The sequence below is a fragment of the Myxine glutinosa genome, chromosome 2 (assembly GCF_964187855.1).
Source record: "Myxine glutinosa chromosome 2, kmMyxGlut1.1, whole genome shotgun sequence".
Taxonomy (NCBI): Eukaryota; Metazoa; Chordata; class Myxini; order Myxiniformes; family Myxinidae; genus Myxine; species Myxine glutinosa.
In genome coordinates, this window is record NC_136262.1 from 33,974,967 (window position 1) to 33,999,646 (window position 24,680).

Consider the following 24,680-nt stretch of genomic DNA (forward strand, 5'->3'; position numbering starts at 1 on the left):
GCTCGTTGGGGGTCACGCTGCACTGCACCACGGCCTACCACCCCCAAGCCAACGGGTTGTGCGAGCGGTTTCACCGCTCCATGAAGGCCGCACTCATGGCCGGCCTTCAGGACAACGGTTGGACCGACCGGCTGCCGTGGGTCCTTTTGGGCCTCCACACAGCCCCCAAGGAGGACCTCCGGGCGTCCGCCGCCGAGCTCGTCTACGGCCAGCCGCTCCGCGTCCCGGGCGAGTTCGTGCCCGACGCTACCAGTCCCTGGTCCGCCGCACACCAGCGCTCGGACCTCCAGGAGGCCGCCCGCCGATTTGCCCACGTGCCAACGTCCCTCCACGGTGGCCCCCAGTCCTACCTCCCCCCGGCGCTTCGCACAGCGGAGTACGTCTTTGTGCATCATGATGCGCACCGGGGGCCACTCCGGCCGCCGTACGACGGGCCCTTCCGGGTCCTGCGACGGGGCGACAAGTCCGTCGTCGACGTCGGCGGCCGGTCGGACCGGATCTCTGTGGACCGCCTCAAACCAGCGCACGTGGACGTCGACCGACCACCACGGTTGGCCCTTCCTCCGCGGCGAGGCCGCCCCCGGTCTACAGTTCCCCCCGCTCGACCACCCACCACCGGATCAGACCCCCCCCCCCCCACGACCCTCCAGGGGTCGCTTCGGCCGGGTCATCCAGACCCCCCTTAAATTGACCCTGCTGGTGCAGGTCGATTCTGGAGGGGCGTGTGTAGCGGTTCCCGCTGAATGTACACAATCGCCTTGCACCTGCCAGGACGCGGCCAGGGCGCGATCGCCATGCCGGGCTCGTCCGGACGGGCCCAGACGCGCCTCTCCTGGGCATGCCCGGACTCGCTGTTCCCGGGCACGCCCGAACCTCCCGGGCACGCCCGGTCTCGTCTTTCCCGGGCATGCCCGCTCTCGCCTTTCCAGGGCTCGCCCAGAGCACCTGGGCACGCCCAGCCTCGACTTGCCAGGCCGCGTCCAGGACGCCCGGGCATGTCCAGACTCGCCTTTCCAGGGCTCGCCCAGAGCGTCCGGGCATGCCCGCTCTCGCCTTTCCAGAGCTCGCCCAGAGCGCTCGGGCACGCCCAGCCTCGACTTGCCAGGCCGCGTCCAGGACGCCCGGGCATGTCCAGACTCGCCTTTCCAGGACTCGCCCTTGACACCCGGGCATGCCCGGTCTCGGTTTTCCCGGGCAAACGCCCCGACATAAATGTGTATATATGTATATTGTTGCCCGATAAACGGGCTTGTCAGAATACCTGAGCTGTTTTGTTTCAATAAAGCAACTCGGACGAATTCCGTCTTTGGTTGCGTCAATTCTTTCGACTCGCGTTGGAGCGCAGCTCCTTCAGTATAGTAAAACATTCCAGGATCCAACGCAGGACATATATGTACATTTCCATATATTAGTGCGGAGACAATAGGTTTTCTGGCTGGAAACTGCTCACACCTACAGAATAAAGAAAACCATTAATTATCCGTAACGAGGTGCCCTCGGAGCTGCCAAAGAGGTAGTTAGAGGCGAATAAGCGGACTCGTCTCATCCTCGGTCGCCTCTAGTTCCACGAGAAACTCCAAAGCTATGCTGACATACATGTCGTAAAGATGCACAGCGCATTCATCTGCTCCGAAAACTCCGCGATGAGCCTCGCCGAGCCGCGTAAATCTCAAAAGCTAATCATCTCGCCGTTCATAACTCTCCATAGCTTGCTGTGTGCTCCCTGGAAAGATCACTTACCGCCGTCCAATCCCCTTCATGGAGCGGGAATCGAATCGGCCTGCTCGGTGCAACCTGCGGGTGCGCTGCACCTGTACCTGGGTCGGGCCAAGGGTCAAACCTATGCGATAAGGTCTTGCAAGTGAAGAATTCCATTTCCAAGGCGTCGTCGGCCACTTCCACCGGCATCGCGAAGGTGTTGCAGAAGATTCTGGTGGTGTAAGGACGCCTGAAATGACAACCCAATCGGTTAGGGTTATAGGGGCAAATATATATGGGAAATACATATATATATTTATGTTTCCATAAATTGCGGTGCGGTTTTGTATGGTCATGACCCGGGTTTCATATGGTACAATGACCTGGGTTTTGTATGGTCATGACCTGGGTTTCATATGGTACAATGACCTGGGTTTTGTATGGTCATGACCTGGTTTTTCTATGGTACAATGACCTGGGTTTTGTATGGTCATGACCTGGGTTTCCTATGGTACAATGACCTGGGTTTTGTATGGTCATGACCTGGTTTTTCTATGGTACAGTGACCTAGGTTTCCTATGGTACAATGACATGGGTTTCCTATGGTACAATGACCTGGGTTTTGTATGGTCATGACCTGGGTTTCAGATGGTACAATGACCTGGGTTTTGTCTGGTTATGACCCGGGTTTCATATGGTACAATGACCTTGGTTTCATATGGTACAATGACCTGGGTTTCATATGGTACAATGACCTGGGTTTCATATGGTACAATGACCTGGGTTTCATATGGTACAATGACATGGGTTTTGTATGGACATTACCTGGTTTTCATATGGTACAATGACCTGGGGTTTGTATGGACATTACCTGGTTTTCATGTGGGACAATGACCTGGGTTTCATATGGTACAATGACCTGGGTTTCATATGGTACAATGACCTGGGTTTCATATGGTACAATGACCTGGGTTTCATATGGTACAATGACCTGGGTTTCATATGGTACAATGACATGGGTTTTGTATGGACATTACCTGGTTTTCATATGGTACAATGACCTGGGTTTTATATGGACATGACCTGGGTTTCATATGGTACAATGACCTGGGTTTTGTATGGACATTACCTGGTTTTCATATGGTACAATGACATGGGTTTTATACGGACATGACCTGGGTTTCATATGGTACAATGACCTGGGTTTTGTATCGACATTACCTGGTTTTCATATGGTACAATGACCTGGGTTTTGTATGGACATTACCTGCTTTTCATTTGGTACAATGACCTGGGTTTTGTATGGTCATTACCTGGTTTTCATATGGTACAATGACCTGGGTTTTGCATGGACATTACCTAGGTTTCATATGGTACAATGACCTGGGTTTTGTATGGACATTACCTGGGTTTCATATGGTACGATGACCTGGGTTTTGTATGGACATTACCTGGTTTTCATATGGTACAATGACCTGGGTTTTGTATGGACATTACCTGGTTTTCCTATGGTACAATGACCTGGGTTTTGTATGGTACAAAGACCTGGGTTTTGGATGGACATTACCTGGTTTTCATTTGGTACAATGACCTGGGTTTTGTATGGACATTACCTGGTTTTCATATGGTACGATGACCTGGGTTTTGTATGGACCTTACCTGGTTTTCATATGGTACAATGACCTGGGTTTTGTATGGACATTACCTGGTTTTCCTATGGTACAATGACCTGGGTTTCATATGGGACAATGACCTGGGTTTTGTATGGACATTACCTGGGTTTCATATGGTACAATGACCTGGGTTTTGTATGGTCATTACCTGGTTTTCATATGGTACAATGACCTGGGTTTTGTATGGTCCACACTAATATATGGAATATATATATATTTTAATGCCAAACTACACAAATCAAAAATGAATACCATGATCTACAATGTGGACCGGCCGGACTGAAGGCGCAACGCTGGGCGACGATTCAACAAATAATCAAGCCAGAGTCCAACATATGTTATCTACTCCTGCGATGTATCTGTGTAATAAATTGCTCGCAATTAAAGGAGCTCGTTTTCTAAACGTCAGACAAAATTTCATATCCGGCTGTGAGCACGTCACGTTCAATGTGTATTTATCTCCTTCATTATGCTGTCGTTAGTAATTAATTAATGTCTGCCTTATTGAGAACCCTGCAATATGTAGACCAGCTGAGGCTCCGACGATGAGCGTGTGGCCCGACCGACCACTGGTGGTTTGGCCTGCTGTTATTTCTCGTTACTTGGAGTCTTAGACCGTCACGTATCATTCAAAATACGTCACATCTGAAAAATCACACGATTCATACTGCAGGTCATGCCCTGTGTAGGCCCTTACCTGCTTGCCTCGAGATTAGGTCCAGTGCGCCTGTGGGTCTTTGATGCATATCCTGTTATATTATGTAGTAATCAGAGTTAACGACACAAAGAAGCGTTGAATGGGTGCTCAGAGTAATAGTTAATGCATAAATTGTTAGATCAGATGAGGCGTTGTCTTCTTCTTCAAGAACGTGACTTATTGGGAAAGTTATTAATACCAGGGCATGCCCGTACTATATATATATCTAAAATTATATCCCCCCCCCCCCCCTCTATTTACATGAAATGGTTTGGTCCAAAGCGAACGGCTTGCGAGTACGGTGACAATCCCCCCCCCTCTATTTACATGAAATGGTTTGGTCCAAAGCGAACGGCTTGCGGAGTTTGGTAAGGAAATCGCCATCGCGTGCACAAACGCGCAGGAAAGCGAATGAATCGCAACTTCGTTTTTATTAGTTTTAAAACATAGTTTAACGCCAACATAGCGCCAACATAGTTTGCAAACGTGAAATAAATGAATACGCTCTCAAATGTGCCATCCGAGGCAGAGTGTGTCCGCCACGTTCGGCACACGCGATAGTTCGCTGCTCTCTGATTGGTTGAATCGTTTTTTGGACATAGCTCGGTAAGTAATTGTCCGATTAATATGAAACCTTGAAAAGGCACATCCTCGGGTCCCCAGCAATATACCTGGCAAGTTAAAAGTATATCGGACCCGTGGTTGTCGAGAAACAGCGGTCACAGACAAACGTACAAACGTACAAACAGAGATTACTGGAATTATAGATAGATCAGGAATAACTTTCCCAACAAGTCACGTGCAATTATTGATGCTCTTAAAACAATAATAGTACTACATGAACAATAATATTACTACAAAAACAATAATATTACGACAGAAACAATAATATTACTACATGAACAATAATATTACTGCAAAAACAATAATATTACTACAGAAACAATAATATTACGCCATGAACAATAATATTACTACAAGAACAATAATATTACTACATGAACAATAATATTACTACAAACACAATAATATTACTACAGAAACAATAATATTACGACATGAACAATAATATTACTACATGAACTATAATATTACTACAGAAACAATAATATTACTACAGAAACAATAATATTACTACAGAAACGATAATATTACTTCAGAAACAATAATATTACTGCAGAAACAATAATATTACTACAGAAAAAATAATATTACGACAGAAACAATAATATTACTACTGAAACAATAATATTACTACAGAAACAATAATATTACTACAGAAACAATAATATTACTACATGAACAATAATATTAATACATGAACAATAATATTTTTTGTCTTTTTTTTTTGTCAATTTGTCAAAACAATTTTGTCTTGTCATGTATTTTTGTCTTTTTGTGTGATTAATGTTAGCTCTTTCACGAGCCTCGATCTTGTATACAAAAAAAAACCACCATCTCTTATCTTCCCCCATCGAAAACCTTGATATTTTCTACCCCCGGTAATTCACCCCAGAGTCCTTGCAGTGTTCATATGTTTTAATCCTCTCCCACCTCCCCCCAAGTCCTCCCGATGTCCCTGCTCTCAAATGTTGTGTTTGTGTCCTTCCCCCTCTCTTTTGTGTCCTTCCCCCTCTCTCCCCATCTTGTCTACCGCTCCCCTTGTTTTTTGTGTTTTGTGTGTCGGTTTGTCTTTTTGTGTGATTAATGTTAGCTCTTTCACGAGCCTCGATCTTGTATACAAAAAAAAAACCCAAAAAAAAATATATATATATTGCTACATGAACAATAATATTACTACATGAACAATAATATTACAACAGAAACAAAAATATTACGACATAAACAATAATATTACTACAGAAACAATAATATTATGACAGAAACAATAATATTACTACAGAAACAATAATATTACTACATGAACAATAATATTACTGCAGAAACAATAGTATTATGACAGAAACAATAATATTACTGCAGAAACAATAATATTACTACATGAACAATAATATTACTACAGAAACAAAAATATTACGACATAAACAATAATATTACTACAGAAACAATAATATTATGACAGAAACAATAATATTACTACAGAAACAATAATATTACTACATGAACAATAATATTACTGCAGAAACAATAGTATTATGACAGAAACAATAATATTACTGCAGAAATAATAATATTACTACATGAACAATAATATTATGACAGAAACAATAATATTACGACAGAAACAATAATATTACTGCAGAAACAAAAATATTACTACAGAAACAATAATATCACTACAGAAACAATAATATTACTGCAGAAACAATAATATTACTACATGAACAATAATATTACGACAGAAACAATAATATTACTACATGAACAATAATATTACTGCAGAAACAATAATATTACTGCAAAAACAATAATATTATGACAGAAACAATAATATTACTACATGAACAATAATATTACTACAGAAACAATAATATTACAACCGAAACAATAATATTACTACAGAAACAAAAATATTACTACAGAAACAATAATATTACTGCAGAAACAATAATATTACGACAGAAACAATAATATTACTGCAGAAACAATATTACTACATGAACAATAATATTACTGCAGAAACAATAATATTATGACAGAAACAATAATATTACTGCAGAAACAATAATATTACTACATGAACAATAATATTACGATAGAAACAATAATATTACTACAGAAACAATAATATTACTACAGAAACAATAATATTACTACAGAAACAATAATATTACTGCAGAAACAATAATATTACTGCAGAAACAATAATATTATGACAGAAACAATAATATTCCTACAGAAACAATAATATTATGACAGAAACAATAATATTACTACAGAAACAATAATATTACGACAGAAACAATAATATTATGACAGAAACAATAATATTACTGCAGAAACAATAATATTACGACAGAAACAATAATATTACTGCAGAAACAATAATATTACTACAGAAACAATAATATTATGACAGAAACAATAATATTACTACAGAAACAATAATATTATGACAGAAACAATAACATTACTACAGAAACAATAATATTACTACAGAAACAATAATATTATGACAGAAACAATAATATTACTACAGAAACAATAATATTACGACAGAAACAATAATATTACTACAGAAACAATAATATTACTGCAGAAACAATAATATTACGACAGAAACAATAATATTACTACAGAAACAATAATATTATGACAGAAACAATAATATTACTACAGAAACAATAATATTACTACATGAACAATAATATTACTGCAGAAACAATAGTATTATGACAGAAACAATAATATTACTGCAGAAACAATAATATTACTACATGAACAATAATATTACGACAGAAACAATAATATTACGACAGAAACAATAATATTACTGCAGAAACAAAAATATTACTACAGAAACAATAATATCACTACAGAAACAATAATATTACTGCAGAAACAATAATATTACTACATGAACAATAATATTACGACAGAAACAATAATATTACTACATGAACAATAATATTACTACAGAAACAATAATATTACTGCAAAAATAATAATATTACGACAGAAACAATAATATTACTACATGAACAATAATATTACTACAGAAACAATAATATTACAACCGAAACAATAATATTACTACAGAAACAAAAATATTACTACAGAAACAATAATATTACTGCAGAAACAATAATATTACTGCAGAAACAATATTACTACATGAACAATAATATTACTGCAGAAACAATAATATTACGACAGAAACAATAATATTACTTCAGAAACAATAATATTACGACAGAAACAATAATATTACTGCAGAAACAATAATATTACTACATGAACAATAATATTACTGCAGAAACAATAATATTACGACAGAAACAATAATATTACTTCAGAAACAATAATATTACGACAGAAACAATCATATTACTGCAGAAACAATAATATTACGACAGAAACAATAATATTACTTCAGAAACAATAATATTACGACAGAAACAATAATATTACTGCAGAAACAATATTACTACATGAACAATAATATTACTGCAGAAACAATAATATTACGACAGAAACAATAATATTACTTCAGAAACAATAATATTACTGCAGAAACAATAATATTACTACAGAAACAATAATATTACTACAGAAAAAATAATATTACGACAGAAACAATAATATTACTACTGAAACAATAATATTACGACAGAAACAATAATATTACTACTGAAACAATAATATTACTACAGAAACAATAATATTACTACAGAAACAATAATATTACTACATGAACAATAATGTTAATACATGAACAATAATATTTTTTGTCTTTTTTTTTTGTCAATTTGTCAAAACAATTTTGTCTTGTCATGTATTTTTGTCTTTTTGTGTGATTAATGTTAGCTCTTTCACGAGCCTCGATCTTGTATACAAAAAAATACCACCATCTCTTATCTTCCCCCATCGAAAACCTTGATATTTTCTACCCCCGGTAATTCACCCCAGAGTCCTTGCAGTGTTCATATGTTTTAATCCTCTCCCACCTCCCCCCAAGTCCTCCCGATGTCCCTGCTCTCAAATGTTGTGTTTGTGTCCTTCCCCCTCTCTTTTGTGTCCTTCCCCCTCTCTTTTGTGTCCTTCCCCCTCTCTCCCCATCTTGTCTACCGCTCCCCTTGTTTTTTGTGTTTTGTGTGTCGGTTTGTCTTTTTGTGTGATTAATGTTAGCTCTTTCACGAGCCTCGATCTTGTATACAAAAAATATATATATATATATATATATATATATCTATATATATATTGCTACATGAACAATAAATATTACTACATGAACAATAATATTACAACAGAAACAAAAATATTACGACATAAACAATAATATTACTACAGAAACAATAATGTTATGACAGAAACAATAATATTACTACAGAAACAATAATATTACTACATGAACAATAATATTACTGCAGAAACAATAGTATTATGACAGAAACAATAATATTACTGCAGAAACAATAATATTACTACATGAACAATAATATTACGACAGAAACAATAATATTACGACAGAAACAATAATATTACTGCAGAAACAAAAATATTACTCCAGAAACAATAATATCACTACAGAAACAATAATATTACTGCAGAAACAATAATATTACTACATGAACAATAATATTACGACAGAAACAATAATATTACTACATGAACAATAATATTACTGCAGAAACAATAATATTACTGCAAAAACAATAATATTACGACAGAAACAATAATATTACTACATGAACAATAATATTACTGCAGAAACAATAATATTACGACAGAAACAATAATATTACTGCAGAAACAATAATATTACTACAGAAACAATAATATTATGACAGAAACAATAATATTACTACAGAAACAATAATATTATGACAGAAACAATAACATTACTACAGAAACAATAATATTACTACAGAAACAATAATATTATGACAGAAACAATAATATTACTACAGAAACAATAATATTACGACAGAAACAATAATATTACTACAGAAACAATAATATTACTGCAGAAACAATAATATTACGACAGAAACAATAATATTACTACAGAAACAATAATATTATGACAGAAACAATAATATTACTACAGAAACAATAATATTACTACATGAACAATAATATTACTGCAGAAACAATAGTATTATGACAGAAACAATAATATTACTGCAGAAACAATAATATTACTACATGAACAATAATATTACGACAGAAACAATAATATTACGACAGAAACAATAATATTACTGCAGAAACAAAAATATTACTACAGAAACAATAATATCACTACAGAAACAATAATATTACTGCAGAAACAATAATATTACTACATGAACAATAATATTACGACAGAAACAATAATATTACTACATGAACAATAATATTACTACAGAAACAATAATATTACTGCAAAAATAATAATATTACGACAGAAACAATAATATTACTACATGAACAATAATATTACTACAGAAACAATAATATTACAACCGAAACAATAATATTACTACAGAAACAAAAATATTACTACAGAAACAATAATATTACTGCAGAAACAATAATATTACTGCAGAAACAATATTACTACATGAACAATAATATTACTGCAGAAACAATAATATTACGACAGAAACAATAATATTACTTCAGAAACAATAATATTACGACAGAAACAATAATATTACTGCAGAAACAATAATATTACTACATGAACAATAATATTACTGCAGAAACAATAATATTACGACAGAAACAATAATATTACTTCAGAAACAATAATATTACGACAGAAACAATCATATTACTGCAGAAACAATAATATTACGACAGAAACAATAATATTACTTCAGAAACAATAATATTACGACAGAAACAATAATATTACTGCAGAAACAATATTACTACATGAACAATAATATTACTGCAGAAACAATAATATTACGACAGAAACAATAATATTACTTCAGAAACAATAATATTACTGCAGAAACAATAATATTACTACAGAAACAATAATATTACTACAGAAAAAATAATATTACGACAGAAACAATAATATTACTACTGAAACAATAATATTACGACAGAAACAATAATATTACTACTGAAACAATAATATTACTACAGAAACAATAATATTACTACAGAAACAATAATATTACTACATGAACAATAATGTTAATACATGAACAATAATATTTTTTGTCTTTTTTTTTTGTCAATTTGTCAAAACAATTTTGTCTTGTCATGTATTTTTGTCTTTTTGTGTGATTAATGTTAGCTCTTTCACGAGCCTCGATCTTGTATACAAAAAAATACCACCATCTCTTATCTTCCCCCATCGAAAACCTTGATATTTTCTACCCCCGGTAATTCACCCCAGAGTCCTTGCAGTGTTCATATGTTTTAATCCTCTCCCACCTCCCCCCAAGTCCTCCCGATGTCCCTGCTCTCAAATGTTGTGTTTGTGTCCTTCCCCCTCTCTTTTGTGTCCTTCCCCCTCTCTTTTGTGTCCTTCCCCCTCTCTCCCCATCTTGTCTACCGCTCCCCTTGTTTTTTGTGTTTTGTGTGTCGGTTTGTCTTTTTGTGTGATTAATGTTAGCTCTTTCACGAGCCTCGATCTTGTATACAAAATATATATATATATATATATATATATATATCTATATATATATTGCTACATGAACAATAAATATTACTACATGAACAATAATATTACAACAGAAACAAAAATATTACGACATAAACAATAATATTACTACAGAAACAATAATGTTATGACAGAAACAATAATATTACTACAGAAACAATAATATTACTACATGAACAATAATATTACTGCAGAAACAATAGTATTATGACAGAAACAATAATATTACTGCAGAAACAATAATATTACTACATGAACAATAATATTACGACAGAAACAATAATATTACGACAGAAACAATAATATTACTGCAGAAACAAAAATATTACTCCAGAAACAATAATATCACTACAGAAACAATAATATTACTGCAGAAACAATAATATTACTACATGAACAATAATATTACGACAGAAACAATAATATTACTACATGAACAATAATATTACTGCAGAAACAATAATATTACTGCAAAAACAATAATATTACGACAGAAACAATAATATTACTACATGAACAATAATATTACTACAGAAACAATAATATTACAACCGAAACAATAATATTACTACAGAAACAAAAATATTACTACAGAAACAATAATATTACTGCAGAAACAATAATATTACGACAGAAACAATAATATTACTGCAGAAACAATATTACTACATGAACAATAATATTACTGCAGAAACAATAATATTACGACAGAAACAATAATATTACTGCAGAAACAATAATATTACTACATGAACAATAATATTACGACAGAAACAATAATATTACTACAGAAACAATAATATTACTACAGAAACAATAATATTACTACAGAAACAATAATATTACTGCAGAAACAATAATATTACTGCAGAAACAATAACATTATGACAGAAACAATAATATTCCTACAGAAACAATAATATTATGACAGAAACAATAATATTACTACAGAAACAATAATATTACGACAGAAACAATAATATTATGACAGAAACAATAATATTACTGCAGAAACAATAATATTACGACAGAAACAATAATATTACTGCAGAAACAATAATATTACTACAGAAACAATAATATTATGACAGAAACAATAATATTACTACAGAAACAATAATATTATGACAGAAACAATAACATTACTACAGAAACAATAATATTATGACAGAAACAATAATATTACTACAGAAACAATAATATTACGACAGAAACAATAATATTACTACAGAAACAATAATATTACTGCAGAAACAATAATATTACGACAGAAACAATAATATTACTACAGAAACAATAATATTATGACAGAAACAATAATATTACTACAGAAACAATAATATTACTACATGAACAATAATATTACTGCAGAAACAATAGTATTATGACAGAAACAATAATATTACTGCAGAAACAATAATATTACTACATGAACAATAATATTACGACAGAAACAATAATATTACGACAGAAACAATAATATTACTGCAGAAACAAAAATATTACTACAGAAACAATAATATCACTACAGAAACAATAATAATACTGCAGAAACAATAATATTACTACATGAACAATAATATTACGACAGAAACAATAATATTACTACATGAACAATAATATTACTACAGAAACAATAATATTACTGCAAAAACAATAATATTACGACAGAAACAATAATATTACTACATGAACAATAATATTACTACAGAAACAATAATATTACAACCGAAACAATAATATTACTACAGAAACAAAAATATTACTACAGAAACAATAATATTACTGCAGAAACAATAATATTATGACAGAAACAATAATATTACTGCAGAAACAATATTACTACATGAACAATAATATTACTGCAGAAACAATAATATTATGACAGAAACAATAATATTACTGCAGAAACAATAATATTACTGCAGAAACAATAATATTATGACAGAAACAATAATATTCCTACAGAAACAATAATATTATGACAGAAACAATAATATTACTACAGAAACAATAATATTACTACAGAAACAATAATATTATGGCAGAAACAATAATATTACTGCAGAAACAATAATATTACGACAGAAACAATAATATTACTGCAGAAACAATAATATTACTACAGAAACAATAATATTATGACAGAAACAATAATATTACTACAGAAACAATAATATTATGACAGAAACAATAACATTACTACAGAAACAATAATATTACTACAGAAACAATAATATTATGACAGAAACAATAATATTACTACAGAAACAATAATATTACGACAGAAACAATAATATTACTACAGAAACAATAATATTACTGCAGAAACAATAATATTACGACAGAAACAATAATATTACAGCAAAAACAATAATATTATGACAGAAACAATAATATTACTGCAGAAACAATAATATTACTACAGAAACAATAATATTACTACATGAACAATAATATTACTACAAGAACAACAATATTACTTCAGAAACAATAATATTACTACATGAACAATAATATTACTACAAGAACAACAATATTACTACAGAAACAATAATATTACTACAGAAACAATAATATTACTGCATGAACAATAATATTACTACATGAACAACAATATTACTACAGAAACAATAATATTACTACATGAACAATAATATTACTACATCAACAATGATATTACTGCAGAAACAATAATATTACTACAGAAACAATAATATTACTACATGAACAATAATATTACGACATGAACAATGATATTACGACATGAACAACAATATTACTACATGAACAATAATATTACTGCATGAACAATAATATTACTGCATGAACAATAATATTACTACAGAAACAATAATATTACGACAGAAACAAAAATATTACGACAGAAACAATAATATTACTGCAGAAAGAATAATATTACGACAGAAACAATAATATTACTGCAGAAACAATAATATTACTACATGAACAATAATATTACGACAGAAATAAAAATATTACTACAGAAACAATAATATTATGACAGAAACAATAATATTATGACAGAAACAATAATATTACTACAGAAACAATAATATTACTACATGAACAATAATATTACTGCAGAAACAATAATATTACTACAGAAACAATAATATTACGACAGAAACAATAATATTATGACAGAAACAATAATATTACTCCAGAAACAATAATATTACGACAGAAACAATAATATTACTCCAGAAACAATAATATTACTACAGAAACAATAATATTACTACAGAAACAATAATATTACTGCAGAAACAAAAATATTACTCCAGAAACAATAATATTACTACAGAAACAATAATATTATGACAGAAACAATAATATTACTCCAGAAACAAAAATATTACTACAGAAACTAATATTACGACAGAAACAATAATATTACTACAGAAACAAAAATATTACTACAGAAACAATAATATTACGACAGAAACAATAATATTACGACAGAAACAATAATATTACTCCAGAAACAATAATATTACGACAGAAACAATAATATTACTCCAGAAACAATAATATTACTACAGAAAGAAAAATATTATGACAGAAACAATAATATTACTACAGAAACAATAATATTACTGCAGAAACAATAATATTTCTGCAGAAACAATAATATTACAACAGAAACAATAATATGACAACAGAAACAATAATATTACTACTGAAACAATAATATTACAACAGAAACAATAATATTACTGCAGAAACAATATTACTACATGAACAATAATATTACTGCAGAAACAATAATATTACGACAGAAACAATAATATTACTTCAGAAACAATAATATTACTGCAGAAACAATAATATTACTACAGAAACAATAATATTACTACAGAAAAAATAATATTACGACAGAAACAATAATATTACTACTGAAACAATAATATTACGACAGAAACAATAATATTACTACTGAAACAATAATATTACTACAGAAACAATAATATTACTACAGAAACAATAATATTACTACATGAACAATAATATTAATACATGAACAATAATATTTTTTGTCTTTTTTTTTTGTCAATTTGTCAAAACAATTTTGTCTTGTCATGTATTTTTGTCTTTTTGTGTGATTAATGTTAGCTCTTTCACGAGACTCGATCTTGTATACAAAAAAAAACCACCATCTCTTATCTTCCCCCATCGAAAACCTTGATATTTTCTACCCCCGGTAATTCACCCCAGAGTCCTTGCAGTGTTCATATGTTTTAATCCTCTCCCACCTCCCCCCAAGTCCTCCCGATGTCCCTGCTCTCAAATGTTGTGTTTGTGTCCTTCCCCCTCTCTTTTGTGTCCTTCCCCCTCTCTCCCCATCTTGTCTACCGCTCCCCTTGTTTTTTGTGTTTTGTGTGTCGGTTTGTCTTTTTGTGTGATTAATGTTAGCTCTTTCACGAGCCTCGATCTTGTATACAAAAAATATATATATATATATATATATATATTGCTACATGAACAATAATATTACTACATGAACAATAATATTACAACAGAAACAAAAATATTACGACATAAACAATAATATTACTACAGAAACAATAATATTATGACAGAAACAATAATATTACTACAGAAACAATAATATTACTACATGAACAATAATATTACTGCAGAAACAATAGTATTATGACAGAAACAATAATATTACTGCAGAAACAATAATATTACTACATGAACAATAATATTACGACAGAAACAATAATATTACGACAGAAACAATAATATTACTGCAGAAACAAAAATATTACTCCAGAAACAATAATATCACTACAGAAACAATAATATTACTGCAGAAACAATAATATTACTACATGAACAATAATATTACGACAGAAACAATAATATTACTACATGAACAATAATATTACTGCAGAAACAATAATATTACTGCAAAAACAATAATATTACGACAGAAACAATAATATTACTACATGAACAATAATATTACTACAGAAACAATAATATTACAACCGAAACAATAATATTACTACAGAAACAAAAATATTACTACAGAAACAATAATATTACTGCAGAAACAATAATATTACGACAGAAACAATAATATTACTGCAGAAACAATATTACTACATGAACAATAATATTACTGCAGAAACAATAATATTATGACAGAAACAATAATATTACTACAGAAACAATAATATTACGACAGAAACAATAATATTATGACAGAAACAATAATATTACTGCAGAAACAATAATATTACGACAGAAACAATAATATTACTGCAGAAACAATAATATTACTACAGAAACAATAATATTATGACAGAAACAATAATATTACTACAGAAACAATAATATTATGACAGAAACAATAACATTACTATAGAAACAATAATATTATGACAGAAACAATCATATTACTACAGAAACAATAATATTACGACAGAAACAATAATATTACTACAGAAACAATAATATTACTGCAGAAACAATAATATTACGACAGAAACAATAATATTACTACAGAAACAATAATATTATGACAGAAACAATAATATTACTACAGAAACAATAATATTACTACATGAACAATAATATTACTGCAGAAACAATAGTATTATGACAGAAACAATAATATTACTGCAGAAACAATAATATTACTACATGATCAATAATATTACGACAGAAACAATAATATTACGACAGAAACAATAATATTACTGCAGAAACAAAAATATTACTACAGAAACAATAATATCACTACAGAAACAATAATAATACTGCAGAAACAATAATATTACTACATGAACAATAATATTACGACAGAAACAATAATATTACTACATGAACAATAATATTACTACAGAAACAATAATATTACTGCAAAAACAATAATATTACGACAGAAACAATAATATTACTACATGAACAATAATATTACTACAGAAACAATAATATTACAACCGAAACAATAATATTACTACAGAAACAAAAATATTACTACAGAAACAATAATATTACTGCAGAAACAATAATATTATGACAGAAACAATAATATTACTGCAGAAACAATATTACTACATGAACAATAATATTACTGCAGAAACAATAATATTATGACAGAAACAATAATATTACTGCAGAAACAATAATATTACTACATGAACAATAATATTATGACAGAAACAATAATATTACTACAGAAACAATAATATTACTACAGAAACAATAATATTACTACAGAAACAATAATATTACTGCAGAAACAATAATATTACTGCAGAAACAATAATATTATGACAGAAACAATAATATTCCTACAGAAACAATAATATTATGACAGAAACAATAATATTACTACAGAAACAATAATATTACTACAGAAACAATAATATTATGGCAGAAACAATAATATTACTGCAGAAACAATAATATTACGACAGAAACAATAATATTACTGCAGAAACAATAATATTACTACAGAAACAATAATATTATGACAGAAACAATAATATTACTACAGAAACAATAATATTATGACAGAAACAATAACATTACTACAGAAACAATAATATTACTACAGAAACAATAATATTATGACAGAAACAATAATATTACTACAGAAACAATAATATTACGACAGAAACAATAATATAACTACAGAAACAATAATATTACTGCAGAAACAATAATATTACGACAGAAACAATAATATTACTGCAAAAACAATAATATTATGACAGAAACAATAATATTACTGCAGAAACAATAATATTACTACAGAAACAATAATATTACTACATGAACAATAATATTACTACAAGAACAACAATATTACTTCAGAAACAATAATATTACTACATGAACAATAATATTACTACAAGAACAACAATATTACTACAGAAACAATAATATTACTACAGAAACAATAATATTACTGCATGAACAATAATATTACTACATGAACAACAATATTACTACAGAAACATTAATATTACAACATGAACAATAATATTACTACATCAACAATGATATTACTGCAGAAACAATAATATTACTACAGAAACAATAATATTACTACATGAACAATAATATTACGACATGAACAATGATATTACGACATGAACAACAATATTACTACATGAACAATAATATTACTGCATGAACAATAATATTACTACATGAACAATAATATTACTACAGAAACAATAATATTACGACAGAAACAAAAATATTACGACAGAAACAATAATATTACTGCAGAAAGAATAATATTACTACATGAACAATAATATTACGACAGAAACAAAAATATTACTACAGAAACAATAATATTATGACAGAAACAATAATATTATGACAGAAACAATAATATTACTACAGAAACAATAATATTACTACATGAACAATAATATTACTGCAGAAACAATAATATTACTACAGAAACAATAATATTACGACAGAAACAATAATATTACGACAGAAACAATAATATTACTCCAGAAACAATAATATTACGACAGAAACAATAATATTACTCCAGAAACAATAATATTACTACAGAAACAATAATATTACTACAGAAACAATAATATTACTGCAGAAACAAAAATATTACTACAGAAACAATAATATTACTACAGAAACAATAATATTATGACAGAAACAATAATATTACTCCAGAAACAAAAATATTACTACAGAAACTAATATTACGACAGAAACAATAATATTACTACAGAAACAAAAATATTACTACAGAAACAATAATATTACGACAGAAACAATAATATTACGACAGAAACAATAATATTACGACAGAAACAATAATATTACTCCAGAAACAATAATATTACGACAGAAAGAAAAATATTATGACAGAAACAATAATATTACTACAGAAACAATAATATTACTGCAGAAACAATAATATTTCTGCAGAAACAATAATATTACAACAGAAACAATAATATGACAACAGAAACAATAATATTACTACTGAAACAATAATATTACAACAGAAACAATAATATTACTACAGAAACAATAATAGTAGGGTAATAATGTTGCTTCTGGGACAGCCCGTTTAACATGGGAAATCCCTATCTAATGTCGTTTACCCCTATTTGGGAAAACACCCCTATTAATCCAAAAGACTCTATGGGCCTTTTGACCTTATGAATCATGAGTCAATTAATCTACTTGGGCTAATACATAATGAATATATTTTAATTAAGCTAGGGATGGGATTGGGTTGGGGGTTGTATATTATTATGACTCACACATACACAAAAGTTTAACCCCAACTTTAGTTGGGGTTTAACTTATGTGTATGTGTGAGGGATAGGGGTTCACAGATCTCTAGTGTGAACCTGTGATCCTTTTGGACCATGAGTCAATTAATCTACTTGGGCTAATACATAATGAATATATTTTAATTGAGCTAGGGATGGGATTCACACATACACACAAGTCCCAACTGGAAAGTTGTGGGATCCTTCTGACCTTATGGACCTTTTAACCTTTTACTCTTAATATCATCTGGTGAATATAACCCACTCAAACATCGACCCTACAAATATTTGTTTATGCGTGGGAAATAATTTAATTCTCCTACAACTCTCCTCACCGTCTCATCCAACTCACCGGTATTTAAATTAATTCTCTTATTTGTTTTGTGAACTTTTTTACCAGTTGCCTTTTCAATTATACTTATTTGATATTTTTTACATTCATTTTGTTTTCCATTTATATACCACTCGAACCTTTTCTAATTAATAGCTCACTGTTGAGAAATGACGTTGTTTCACTTGGATAACTTCCAAGGAATTCTCTTTGTCTTGTTTCCTGTTTTTCACAAACACACGCCCTCAGTTTCCAAAAGCTGACAAGCACTTCAGTTCCCCGAAATACATTTTGTTCATTATAAAAAGAGAGGTCTCCGAATGGGACATTTAAACATTGTGAACGAAGATGAGCTTGTCTTATTCCAGTCTTTCCTCTGATGAAGAATACTCGCCAGGACATTGGTAAGTTCATTTGGTATTAAACACTGTTAATGAGAGCTTTGTATGTGATTAATTTATACAACTAATAATTTATTTTTCCTATTCATTGCAGCAATTCAAATATTGTAAATATCCTGGCAGAATTTCAAGTTGTTTCTCAAGAGTTCCACAACGAACTGAATACGGGTTTGAATAACCTACCTCCGAGATGGTGGGCTCAGAATGAATTCAATGTTTCACCGTTCTTAGAAAATTCACGTGAAAGGTATGATAGAAAATAAAAAACGAGAGGTGTGTGCATGTGTGTGTGCATGTGTGTGTGTGTATGTGTATGTGTGTGCATGTGTGTCTGTGATTAAAATAGAGAGATCGAATTGTGAGGAACAGAAATGAAAAAATGAGATTGTGTGTGTGTGTGTGTGTGTGTATGTGTGTGTGTGTATGTGTGTGTGTATGTGTGTGTGTGTGTGTGTGTGTATGTATCTGTGAATGTGTGTGTGTGTGTGTGTGTGTGCATGTGTGTGATGTTTTGTCAGGCTTACTTCAGCATATAATAGTAATTTCTCCTTATTTTGTTTGCAGTATTAACCTCGAAGACCAAAATTTTGAGTGGGATGATTTTGATCCCCCAAGGAGTGGTTATTTCCTACCAACCTGTGAACCTCTACATTTTCAACTCAACGATCTTGACGCTAAGCTGGATTTTTTCGAGGTAAGCATGTGTGTACGTGTGTGTGGTTCACCGTTTATAATAGGTACACCATATCCCTGCGCATCGTAAGAGGTGATTCAGGGTTGGTGTCAGGAAGGGCATCCGACCCTATATTAATAATAATAATAATAATACATTTATTTTGTATAGCGCTTTTCAAGACGCTTTGACATGGAACATAAATATGAAATAAATATCTCTCCCCTCTTGTCTTTAATAGAAAGAGATTCAAAACCTGAAGACATCTGCTGAACCAACCTTTGACTTGTGCTGGGAAGAAATTGATGACTTATGCTGGGGAGAAGTTGAATGTATACCTCAAGAAAAATGTTTTAATAATATAAAGATTTTAATGTTTTCAATATTTATATATATTTGTTTTGTTTACAATTATTTAATTCTTAATTACAAAAAGAGAATAAAGGAAAAGGGACAGGAAGGTGCGTCCCCCTCCCTTGGCCCCCCCTCATCCCACCCCTCCCCTCCCCTTGTGTGTGTGGGGAAGGTGGGGGTGGGATGAGGGGGGATCAAGGGTGGGGGACGCACTGGGGGTGGGGGATGATGGGTGTGGTCTGTGTGGGCGGGGTCTGTGTGGGTGGGGTCTGTGTGGGCATGGTCTGTGTGGGTGTGGTCTGTGTGGGTGTGGCTTATGATTTTTGTTTATTTAATATTTTTTTTATTACCACTAATTAAATTAGCTAATCTGGGTGGGGTGAATAGAAATGTTGTTTAATGAATTATTAGCTTTGTTTTTTGTAATTCTTGCGAGTAAAATGAACCCAAGATTTCTTCTCCATTTAAATCATTTAATTTGTAAGTCCAAGGGACTGTATCCATTACATCAATGATTTTAAATAATTCACGAGTCCATTTTTGTGTATAACCTTTCTCAAAATGGCTTTTCCATTTGTATATCCTTACCATATCACCAACTTTGAACTTGGGCTTTCTCAAATTAATCTCCTTTTCATATTCTAATTTTGTAAATGTTTCTGATGGTTTTGATTTTGTTGATGAATGAACTGTATTATTGTAATTATCTACAATATCCTGAATTAAATACACCCATTTTTGAGAACCGAGTTGTGTGAATTTTTTATATAATTTCTCTTTTAAAGTACGATTAAAACGCTCAATAACAACTGCCTTTCCTTCATTAAAGGTGCTGTATAATTTAATACCCTTCCCCTTAAGAAATTTCATGAATATTTTGTTATAGAACTCTGTTCCCTCATCAGTCCATAACTTCTTTGGTTTCCTTTTATCCCGATCAAATATTAGCTTAAAGGCTAACATTAAAGTATCACCCCTTTTATTTTTTAAAGGGACAACCCAGGCAAATCTACTCCTCAAATCAATAACGGTTAAAGCATACCTGTATCCCCTGTCATTATTCAATTCAATTAAATCAGCGGACCATATGTGGTCGGTGTATTTAGAATAAACCTTCCTTCTTTTAAACTTTGTGATTATAGGTTTGTGTAATTCTTCAGCCAAAAGCTCCTCAGTCTTGATGACATCATTAGAGCCTAATAGTTTTTTGAGGAATAACCAAGACCAAGTTTCAATTTAGCATTTATCAAATTTCTCACAATAAACCTATCAACTTTCTCTCTCAACGTTGGATTTTGTATCAAAGACAAATTATACAACATTTCGCTGTCGGCTTTATGTTTTTCAGTCAACGTAGTGGTTTTCCCATAAGCAATATCATGCTTCATACACACTTCGTCAACCCTATTTGTAGGTTTAGACCAAGGTTTAGGATTGTCAGCCTCATCTAATCTTTTATCCAAGTTTGTTCCTGGACCACAGAAAGAATACCCTGGAAGGTGTAATTCCCCTGGAATTCCAGTTGTTGTAAATTTACTTCCTGACAGAAACTTTTGTATGTCTCCTCCTCTTTTAGGAGAGATGAATTGGCACTTTTTAGAGCCACATACTTGACATATTCCTTTTTGATAAACTCTATTATTTTTAGCTTTAACATAAGAGATATTTTTAGATTTAGTTTTCTTTTTACATTTGAGACAATAACTCATATTTATTTATCAGAAAAATTCCGACAGAGTATCAAAACCTTTTTGGTTTTCAACATATACATTTCAATCTTTATTTTTAAAACATAAAGAATCCTAAGGAATGCCTTCACTCTCTCCTCCATTTATTTACAAATAAAAACTAACTAAAGTCAATGACACCAACATCATCAATCACATAATCTTTTCCTTCTTCTTCTTCTTCTTCTTCTTCACCACTTTCTCGTTTAAATCTCCTCCCTGAAATTGAAGACATTGACGTTCTTATTTTTGAAACCACTATCTTCATAAGAGTTGTTAATTCTTTAATTTCCTCTTCGGTGCGTTGAGATTGATTTATTTGCTTTAATACACTCAATCTTTTATGAATCTCACTGATTTCCATCTTTTTATATTTTTCCTCCCTCTCTCTTTGCTCCCTCTCCTCCTCCTCCATTTTCTCCCTCTCCTCCTTCTCCTTTTTCTCCCTTTTCTCCCTTTCCTCCTTCTCCCTTTTCTCCCTTTCCTCCTTCTCCTTTTTCTCCCTCTCATCCTTCTCCTCCTTTTTCTCCCTCTCCTCCTTCTCCTCCCTCTCCCTTTCCTCCTTCTCCTTTTCCTCTCTTTCCTCCTTCTCTTCTTCAACTCCTTCCTCATCCCTTGCTACCCTTGAGTTTGAACCCCAAAGAATATTATACATATACTCATCTGGATTTTGAGATATTCTTGTATCTATAATTATTTTTCTCATAATAGGATACCAATAAGATTTGTTGACGATTTCTAAAAGAGTTTTATATTTCATAACTTTGAGAAGTTCATTTTTATTTAATATTTTAAACAAGTCTCTATTTGTGGGTTTAACAATATCAGTATAAGGCCAGTTTTTTATGACAAAATTCCCATGTATATGCTCCAAATCATAAGGTATGTAATACCGAGCACCCTTTTCTTGTAGGTATCCTTGAATACAAAAATTATAATTCTCTTGTAGTCTTCTTCCTGCCATTTATGTATCAGAAATATATGTGAGATTAATATTATGACAGGTAATACCACCCCATCTTCCCACTACCAAATCGGTTTGTATTCCTCGGCTTTCTATCCTTATCTCATTACCTTCCTTCTTTGTCATGCGAACCATCGCTATACTATCATATATTTTTATTTTCTTAAAATCACGTATTTGTTGTTTACTAATTGTACTTCCACATAAATCCTTATCTTCACCAAGTGGATAATATTCTTCTTTACGAGACTGATTTAAATCATGTAGTTCTTCTATGTTTATTGAAAAAGACCAATTATACCCTAAATCAGGCATATCATACCCCCATTTATTAATTCGCATATTAACTAAATGTCCTTCTTTATAAAATTTAATTGTAAGCAGGTAGTTAAATTCAATGAGGAAAGGTGTATGGTCAGTATAACCAGGTGTTGTGGTTGTAAATTTTACTTGTTTCACAAAACGTGCTGTTTTCTTTAAAAATATATATTGTGATAAATCACTTAATCTAATCAAGTCATTCGCATCTGTAGGGTTTGGATAATTGATTAATTTATAAGTATTC

At 31.8% G+C, this 24,680-nt stretch overlaps 2 long non-coding RNA genes across 2 annotated transcripts in view; both read left to right on the top strand.

Moving 5' to 3' along the window:
* The window catches only part of LOC137422652 (uncharacterized), a 1,758,619-nt gene that overhangs the window by 1,068,907 nt on the left and 665,032 nt on the right, over positions 1 to 24,680 (top strand). The gene's annotated exons all lie outside the window — the stretch shown is intronic.
* LOC144890880 (uncharacterized) lies at positions 20,262 to 21,543 on the top strand. The gene is made up of 4 exons (XR_013622553.1): positions 20,262 to 20,400; positions 20,492 to 20,644; positions 20,962 to 21,091; positions 21,312 to 21,543. It is a non-coding gene; the product is annotated as an uncharacterized LOC144890880 (long non-coding RNA).